The sequence below is a fragment of the Numida meleagris genome, chromosome 22 (genome assembly GCF_002078875.1).
Source record: "Numida meleagris isolate 19003 breed g44 Domestic line chromosome 22, NumMel1.0, whole genome shotgun sequence".
Taxonomy (NCBI): domain Eukaryota; kingdom Metazoa; phylum Chordata; class Aves; order Galliformes; family Numididae; genus Numida; species Numida meleagris.
In genome coordinates, this window is record NC_034430.1 from 96885 (window position 1) to 106354 (window position 9470).

A 9470-nucleotide genomic window follows, 5' to 3' on the forward strand; every position below is an offset into this window, starting at 1 on the left:
TTTTCCTAACCTCCCTTCCCCCCCCTTCCCCCACACTTCCTCACTTTTTCCGCGCTAATCCATGAGGCGAGGCTAGGGGATAAACGCTTCTCTCCCCCTACTTCTGTAATAATCTCCCGCGAGAGGAGAGCGGACAGCACTTTATAGCGGCTGAGGGCAGAGAGGTGCTAGGACTACTTTGCGTTCCTGCCACGGCTTCGGCGGAATGGGCGCGCTGTGCGAGAGCTGAGCGGTGCTGCGGCTCCCCTCAGCGCTTCCTGGAAACTCCCGCTCAGGAGGAAGGGGGGGGGGGGGGCAGGGTGGCAGAGAAAGAGTCCCAGGCCGGCTGCGGGCGGGCGCGCTCCCTCTTTACCGCCGCCCCCGTGAGGCGCGCACGGAACCCGGGCAGCCCTCAGCGCCATTTCCCTTTGTGGAAAGTGAAGGACGAACTCAGACTTCCTTGTCGAGGAGGCCCTTTTCCCCCCTCGTAACGCACGGAACCTTGCCGCGAGCTCCTCAGAGAGCCCTTCCCGGGGCCGTGCCCGGGGAGCGGCGGAGTTACCGCTCGGGGGGAGGGGAGCGGAGTTTGTAAATTGAAACACGGGTACGGGAGCGCCCAGCCCAATCGGCCTGCGAAGCTCCGGCTGCAAAGGGCTGAGGTCAAAAAAAAAAAAAAAAAAAAAAAAAAAAAAAAAAAAAAAAGTGAAATCCCTCCCTCTGCTGCCCCCTGGCTGCTGAGTGAGAAAACAGTAGAGGTGAGTGAGTGAGTGAGCTCGCGGGTGGGGGTCCATGAGGGAGGGGGACACGCAGCATCAGTCTGCGCCGTGTACATACGGACCTCGGAGCTCCTGCCCCTGTCACGGCCCTTCTCGAGATCCTGAACGGAACGAGATCCAGTTCATGACTGGTCACGGGTGGTATTCTCTGGATGTCCGTAACGGGGCCAGCCCTGTGTAATATCTTTAGTGATGATCTGGATGAGAGGGTTGAGTGCACCCTCAGGAAGTTTGCAGATGATACCAAGTTGGGAGGAAGGCCCTACAGATGGACCTGGACAGGCCGATTGATGGGCTGAGGCCAATGGGATGAGCTTGAACAAGCCCAAGTGCCAAGTCCTGCACTTTGGCCACAACAGCCCCACGCAGCACTGCAGGCTCGGGCAGAGTGGCTGAGAGCTGCATGGAGGAGCAAGACCTGGGGGTGCTGGTGACACTCGGCTGAACATGAGCCAGCAGAATGCCCAGGTGGCCAAGGAGCCCAGCGGCGTCCTGGTTGTGTCAGCAGCAGCGCAGCCAGCAGGAGCAGGAGGTGACAGTCCCTCTGTGCTGGCACTGGTGGGGCTCCTCAGTGCTGTTTTCAGTGTTGGGTCCCTCACTACAAGAAAGACATAGAAGCCCTGGAGTGTGTCCAGAGAAGGGAATGGAGCTGCGAGGGGAATGGAGCACAAGTCTTGTGAGGAGCGGCTGAGGGAAGTGGGATGGTTCCATCTGGAGAAGAGGAGGCTCAGGGGAGACCTCATCACTCTCTACAACTCCCTGAAGGGAGGTTGTAGTGAAGTGGGGGATGGCCTGTTTTTCCAGATGACAGCAATAGGACATGAGGTAATGGCCTTAAGTTGCACCAGGGGAGGTTCAGTTTGGATATTTGAAAAAAATTATTCTCAGAAAGAGTGGTAATACACTGGAACAGGCTCCCTGGAGGTGTTCAAGAAAAGGGTGGATGTGGCACTGAGTGACATTGTCTAGAGTGGTCACAGGCAAGGGTTGGTGGCTGCACTTGATGATCTTAGTGGTCTTTCCAACCTTAATGATTCTGTTCTCCTCTTCCAGCTCTGCCCTGACACACGGCTGTGGGTCACTCTCAGGCATCAGAACCATTCCTGCATGGAACCCATGGGCTCCAGCAGCACTGGGGCTGTGCTCAGGAAAAGCAGGTGATGTGTAATGGAATGATGTGGGAGAGAAAGGTTAATGACAGCAAGTAGGTGGCTGTAAATCCTGTTAACCATCAAGCATTTCCTTGGAAATATCCTGATTCTCAATGTCCCATGCTTTTCATGAGCTTCCATTTCCTTATTGCCATTCCTAAAATTTGTATGTAGCTTCATTTACAAACATAAAATCCAAATGTAAATCTAGGGTGAAGGGTTTTTGACCTTATGTCCCTGACCTGTGGGTCTCATGAAGTTCTGTCTTGTTCATTGGTCATCCTCAACCTGCGTGGTGCAGGGGAGATGGGTACCCCAGTCTTGGGAATTTTTAGGACAAAGAGCAGACATCCAATGACTCTGAGCTCCTACAGTCCTGACCAATTAAAGATGGTCCGTTCTCTGCTTTAGGCCTCAGGTCCCTCTTAGCATCTAGCTTTTGGTTGCTCTCTTTGTTACTCTTTTATTATTTTGGTCTTTGTACTCCAGTCAATTCAGAATGTCTTGTAGCTGTCTCTGATTCTTCTGTCAGCCTCGTGCTGCTTCTACCATCAACGTATTAAAACAGAAAAGCTTGGAGATTATTCATCAGCAGATCTTCGGATTTGCACACAGGCTGCTTTCTTGGAGCAAGTCAGCAAATTAAAACCAACTCCCTCAAAAAAACCTTTTTGCTGAGAATCAATTGTTTCCAGATCCTCTTACCCCTCAATAAAAAGGCAGGTCCTGGGGAAAGCTAAAAGCCACTGCTGGAAAGCACACCAGATTCTGGTGCTGGTTATGTTGGAGTAATTGCCATTCTGTGTTTAGCTAGCAGGAGATAGGAAAATGTCACTTTGTTTACGTGTCCCATTAGAGTAAATCTTCCTACATACTTCAAGGGGATAAAGCGTCTGCGAACAAAGAATCGATTCAGGGGTCTGGACTGAAAAGCTTTGCGTTGCTTGGTAGATAGTTTAAATTATCATGGGAGGATTATCAAAAGCTTAAAAAAAACCCCAAACACATTAAAATGAAGTACAGAAATTCGTAGTGTCCTACTGAAAGAAATACAGGTGTTGGGAAAAGTAAAACCCACATCTCATGGATTTTGTGAGCTTTTAATCAAGGAAAAATGTTTTGTTGTAAACGTCTTCTTTTTTGTGCTCTGGTGTAAGTTATTGCTTGTCTTTTTGTTTTTATGGAAATCAGTATGGACCATGCTAATATCAGGGACCTGAGTGGTTCTGGTGGTTCCTGAGGGCTGTTCAGTGAAAGCCGCTCATGCCTGTAGCCTGACAGGGCAGCCCTCAGCATGCCCATAAGGTGGGAAGATGCTCATGGCAAAGGTTCAGGTTCTGTCATTAAGTATAAACCAATGATTCTGGCTGAAGATTGTTCAGTTAATGATGCTAACTGCCTGGCCAGCAGACAGCTTAAGGTTTGAAACTGTTTCACAGCTGAGAGGTAAAGGTTTTGCACTTGGAAGTGATGTAACAGCACTGTTGATAATAGATGCGATATGAATCCCTCTCCTGCTGTCACATTAGCTTTCAGCACCAGGTAGAATCACTGAATCACCTGATTAATTTTAAAAAAGTAAAAGAAAAAAGGAAAGATAACCTGGTTGAGACTTGTGCTTAATTTTAAATAATAACTGGGCCAGGTGTAATTTTCATACCTGTATTCTTAATGTTCAGGCTTACATTTTTATATAAAAGTCACTCAAGTGAGCAGAGATCACTCTGGACCTGGACTGGCAGCATCCAGCAAAGCAGAGGGCTGCTGCTGCTCCCACGCTGAGTGCATTAGGCAGGGGAAGCTGCGGGTAGCAGCGAGCACAGTGCTCCTGCGGAACACGGCTGCATGATGTCACTGAACCGCTAAGCAGGAAACTCTGCTCATCAGCTCTCGAGCCTCCTGCTAGGCCTCTGGCAGAGGATGAGGGGAGTTTAGAGGAGCTTCCCAAATGGGAAAGGAAAAACAAGTCGGTTAAATGATTTATTTGTGAGTCAGCAGCTGAAGCAACATTACCATGTGAAGGGAATCCCACTATTAATGAAAGAAATGTTTTCGTGCCTGCATGCTTAAGCGAAATCCCATGCAACACTGCAACCCAGTCATAGCTCCTAAAATGTGCAAAACCACACAATTTCCGCACTCCGAGTGCAGACAGCACAAATCTGGGAGAGTAAAAAAGGGGTGGCATCGTTTGCTCTAATTCGCTGCAGCCAAGGCCCTTTCCCCTTCCCCAGCTCCTCGCTGGAGAGGGTACCATGGTGCACAGAGGATGTGTTATGAGAGCACAGCATGTACCGGTTATGGAGTGAGCCCAGCTGAGTGCAGAGCAGTAAGGGGAGAAGAGGTCTGTAGGTGGGTGGGTGGCTTTTGTGCTGGCAGTGCCAACGAATGGTGAGTGCAGAGCTGAGTGAACCTTGCCTGGGAAAAACTCAGATCATGGCACATCTTTGTGCTGCAAATGGTTATTGCAAATAGCAAGGATCCAGAGCACTGCGTAATCCTGTGCATGTCACAGCCAAGGAAATATAAAGTTTCTGTTTCTCAGAGTTGAGGAGTTAAAGAAATATAAATGTCCTTGCTGTAAACGCAAGGTAAATTATTCATTCTCTCTCACCCCCCCATTCCCTCTCTCTAGTTCAGTTTTTTATTTTCATGCTTTAATCGTTTTGACACCATGCTGTACAAAAGTAATTTAAAATTAACATGACTGACACTTGGTAGATAGCAGGACCGGAGTGGAACTCCGCCTCCTGCTCAGGACTGCTGTGCAGAGAATGGGATTGGCTCAGGGAGCTGATGGGGACTAAGGAAAAACACAGCAAACAATTAATTTGCTAATTTAGTTTTCTGTTTAATTTGAAACCAGAAAATTGTCAAGCGCTCATCAGCCCATGAGTGAGTGGACTTAGGGCAGCACTGTGCTCCTGATAGCAAAGAGGGGACGCAGTAGATTAGATGGGAAAACAATTTCTTACACAAGTACCAATGGCATTTAAGACTTGTCATTGTGCCTTAGCATTTAAGTTCAGCAACACTGCATTTTTGTGCATGCAATAACTGCCTCTTTGAGTGGAAAGGAGGCAATGCACACATGTTGCAAAGAATCCCAGAGCCTCTGCCAACGTGGCAATGCTGCGGTCAGGCAGCAGTGTACGGGGAGTGCTTGTGGAGCCCTGGTGAAGCATAACAAGCTGCACAGAGACTGATGTGTTCTGATGGAGAAACGCTCTAATTTGATTTCCTCCTTTCAGCTGTGAAGGAGAGTATGTAATTTCAGATCTGCTTGGAGGGGGTCTTGAGCTCATGTGCCCTTTATGCTCTGTTTTAGGCCTGGTTTTAATGCAGTAATGAAACCGTGTCTATTTATTTTGTGTGTCCAGTTCCAGATTTCACTCCTGGCTCATCAGAGCTGGACCAAAAAATTGCCGCAGCCCAAATTTCCATCTCATGCATCTGCCTGGATTTGCAGCTGTGCTTGCGGGTGAAATTGTGAAGACATTAAGTAAATTGGTTCATTACCAGCAGAGGGAGCGTGGGTCAGGCTGGGTTCAGTGGCGAGTCAAGAGGCCAAAGCGGGGATCAGCTCTGAAGGAAGTGTTGCTTTGCTGCATAGATGGTTTCCTAAACCCAAACGAACCCAGAGATATGACACAGGCAAGGCTAGGACCACTCTTGGGCTCCCCAACCCACAGATCTCCTCTTCCCCTTCTTAGCAGATGCTCCATAAGTCAGAATCACTAGATGGTACTGTTGCTGTTTAATATTTATGCCTCTCTGAACTGGCTGCTTGGGAAACTCACAATTCTGCTGAGAGATGAAGAAAGGCCTCATAACTCATCAGCCAAACACAAGCAAGGAGCTGGGGGAGTCAGGAGCTCAGTTCTACTCCTGCGAGTCTGTGGTTGGAAGGATGGCAGAGGGGCTTCACTCTGGCTGCTCTGCTTCCTGAAGGGGAAATGGAGTCACGCTGGTCCTGCCCATAAAGCCCCAAAACACAGCTCTTGGAGAACTCCATCTGCAGAGGGTGGGGAAGCTTTTCTGGGGGGACTCCAGCTCTGATCCCCCAAGCCCTCAGAAATACTCCAATGACATTCATCGTATGGATCCCAGCACTGCAGGAAGTCAGCAGTCTTCCCACAGCAGCCCATGGCAACAAGCAGGTCATTGTGCTCAGCATAGTCCCAGCCAGAATGTGCTTATCCCAGCCCATGGGGCTGCTACAAGAGGGGAAAGTCAGGCCAATTAAATCAGGCAGCATTGAATCCCTAATTGACATAAATGAGGCAGACAGACAGCTGAGAGGGATGGAGCAGGTGTCCTGGGTGAGAAAGGGCTGGAATGCACCCTGGGGTTCTGTTGTGCCCTGTAAACATCTCAGGCTGTAGTAGAGTTGATGGGGTTGTTCTTAAAAAAAACTCCAGACAATCCCCAAAGAACACTCAAAAATGCCTTTTATTGTGAGTGTTGCATAAAAAGTGTTTTTGTCTCATGCAGTTGCGTATAAGGCCCTGCAGCTGAACAATGGCAAAGTAATTTTAAATCCTATTTGTTTATTTTCCCACATCTGGGCACTGCCAGACTGGGTATTCCCCCTCTGATCTATCAGGGAGTGTCCTTTCTCCTGGAGGAGACCCTTCAAATATGAATTCACACTGTTCTAAATTATTTAAATCGCAGAGGGATGAGGCACAGAGGCTGAGGAGGCACTGACACTGCACTCCATGCAGGAAACCAGAATTACCAGCCCACGGCACAGCCTCACCCAGGGCGTTGGCCTGATGGAAACAAACACTCTTGGCCGTTTTCTGGAAAAATCTCACCTGTGCCATGGAGAGAGCCGAGGGCACCTGCAGGTATGGAGCACTCAGGGTCTGCCTGTAGAAATGGGTGGAGAAGCCCTTGAAGTTTGGTGAGTGGAAAGAGAGCGACTTTTAGCAAATAATCATTAACGAAAATCATTTTCTGATGACTTCAAGCAGTGGAGGAAGGGATTCGCCTTGCAGCTCTGGAAGTGATTCTCACAAATCTGTGCTGACTGAGGCTCTTGTAAGTGAAGTCTGAACTCAGCCCTTGTTGTAATTCTGTAATTTGAATATCATTTTCACAGACCTTGCAAGATGCAGATGAATGAGAGATTCCTGGCTTTGAGTCAAATGCAACAGTAATTAAATGTTTATAAAACACTTTAAGCTTGTGAAGTGCTATTATCATATACAAGAAAGCAATGGGAGACTGGAGCAGGGTTTGAGGCACACAGTGAGTGCAGCACACTCCTGCAGTTTTCTTCTACAGGTGCTAACAGAGCATCATGAAGAACATTACCAGGCTCCTTTTATTATAACCAGAATAAGTCAATTAGAATTGCTTTCTTCCGTATGAACATGTGTGATTGCAAAGCTTTTCCCTCTGCAATAAATATCCCTGCCGATGGGCAGCGTGCTGTTATCATCTTGGGAAATGAGGAAGTGCTGCCACTTCTGATCTCTCCCATCGTGCTGAAGACGTTCCACCTGTTACAGGTTTCTAACACCATCTGCTGTTTAAAAATAAGACAGCACTGGAGATACCAACACACAGAGTCTGTGCTCTTCTGATAAACCAGAAGCAACGCCAGCTCATCTAGAAGGGTTGGTGTAATTGGCACATTCCACTTTTGTTCCTTCAGCCCCGAACATATTTCAGCTTGTTCCTAATTAGGAAGCGAATGATTTTTTGGGAACCCAGGGACCAGTGAGCAGCAGCTGAGAGCCAGACCCCAGCATTCTCCCACTGCCAGACCTGACCCAAAGAATCACAGAATCATAAATTCATTTGAGTTGGAAGGGACCTTACAAGAACTTACAAATGTTTTTTTAAGAGAGAGCCATAGGCTCCACAGGGAACTCACAAAACCTTTATTTTCTCAAAAATAACAATATTTACCTCTTGCCGTCTCCTGCTGCTGCTGTGTGATGCAACAAATGCTCCAGCCAAGGATTCTTTTGCTGCTTCCTAATTGAAAGCGATACCAATTTTTGTCCCAGGAAAAACAAGAGCACCTTGGACCTCATTAAACATCTGAATCAAAGTTCTCATCACCAACACTCTCAGTTTTTGTTGCATGTGTTAAAAAGCAGGGAAGTATTCTTAACAGTGCTTTTTCCAGAAAGAAGAGTTTTCTCCGAATGGGTTCTAAATGGCTTCACCCCGAGTCAACGCAGTGCTTCTATTGCCACAGGTTCAGAAGAAAAAAAAGCCCACCCCAATTATAAAAGTTTAATACCAAACAGAGGATGCAGCTATACGACCATTCTAGAGTTGCTGGCCCACTTCCAACATCACCCCCATATTTAACATTTATAACCCCCTTCACACACATCATTTAAAGAGTCATTGGCTCTTTTTGTAAGCGATCAGCTACTTACTCTGGCACTTTACATGCACGTCCCGACAAAAGAGACCTTTTACATGTCAATTTATTTTCAGACAAGCATATCTGAAAGGGAGTTTCTCTCCAGAGCAGAATTAGTATTAATGGCAGGTGTTCCGGTGCCGCACAAAGGAGGAAGGCAGCAAGTGAGCTGCGCTGAGTGGTGAGACAGCTTGATGTGTTAATAACTAGAGCAAGAAAATGGAGTGGCAGTAGACCTCCAGCTTCCATAGCATGAATGAAGGTTTTATTCAGAGCCACCCCTGTACTTGAAAAGGACTTTGATATATTTTAAATGTTGTCTTTGCTTTCAAAGGGGGATTAAACTGTTGAATGTTACATGAAAGCACGGCACTCGCCCCACATCCTGGCATGTGCCCACAATCCCAGAGCATCCTGAGGCCCTGCTGGGGGCTGGTGGCACCCTGGGCCCAACCTCTGCCTCATCCTGGGCTCATCCCAGCCAGTGACTGGTGGCAAAGCTGCAGGAAAGAGTTGGAACTGCATTAACTGACCCAAAAGTGGGGGCTGGCAGAGGGTGCCTGGAGCCATGCTGCATTTCACTAAGAAAAAGGGATGATTGCTCAGAGAGTTCCCAGACTTCAGTTTCCAAACAGCCCAAGAACTCGTGGTGGGAGCAGCTACCAGGCCAAAATGCATTTATTTATGCTCCATTTAATTTGACAGGTCAGTACCACATCATTAAGAGGAAGCATGGCTGCTTTATGCAGTGGGAAGAAGGAAAACAGTCTCTCAGCTGGGACAGCCTTTCTACAACAGAAAACATTGCTAATTTATGCTCCCAAATGGGAAATCTCAACCTTTCCTACACAAGAGCTGCATTTACGCTGAGTGGGATGCTCACTGCTGTCTCCAGGCTGCTTGGATGTGAGTTAACACAATAACTGTGCACAGCTGAATAATTCCAGGTAGACTCTGTGATTAGAGGCTGGATCCCAGATTTCAGCTTCCCAGAGCTTTCCTATGGACCTATAGGACAGCAGGTTGACGGAGCCCTCCTTTCACTCCAAGTAATGTGACCTCCATTCAGATGACAGCAGTTGATCCTTCTGTATTTTGGGAAAGGTTAACACTGTCAGAGAAAACCACAAAGGGAGCAAGGGGCTGCCTGGCCACACAGATACCCACAGCTCT

At 47.8% G+C, this 9470-nt stretch overlaps 1 long non-coding RNA gene across 1 annotated transcript; it reads left to right on the forward strand.

Annotated features, from left to right (window-relative positions):
* Positions 45–8891, forward strand: LOC110387252. Its single transcript, XR_002432458.1, has 3 exons — positions 45–734; positions 1809–1912; positions 6584–8891. It is a non-coding gene; the product is annotated as an uncharacterized LOC110387252 (long non-coding RNA).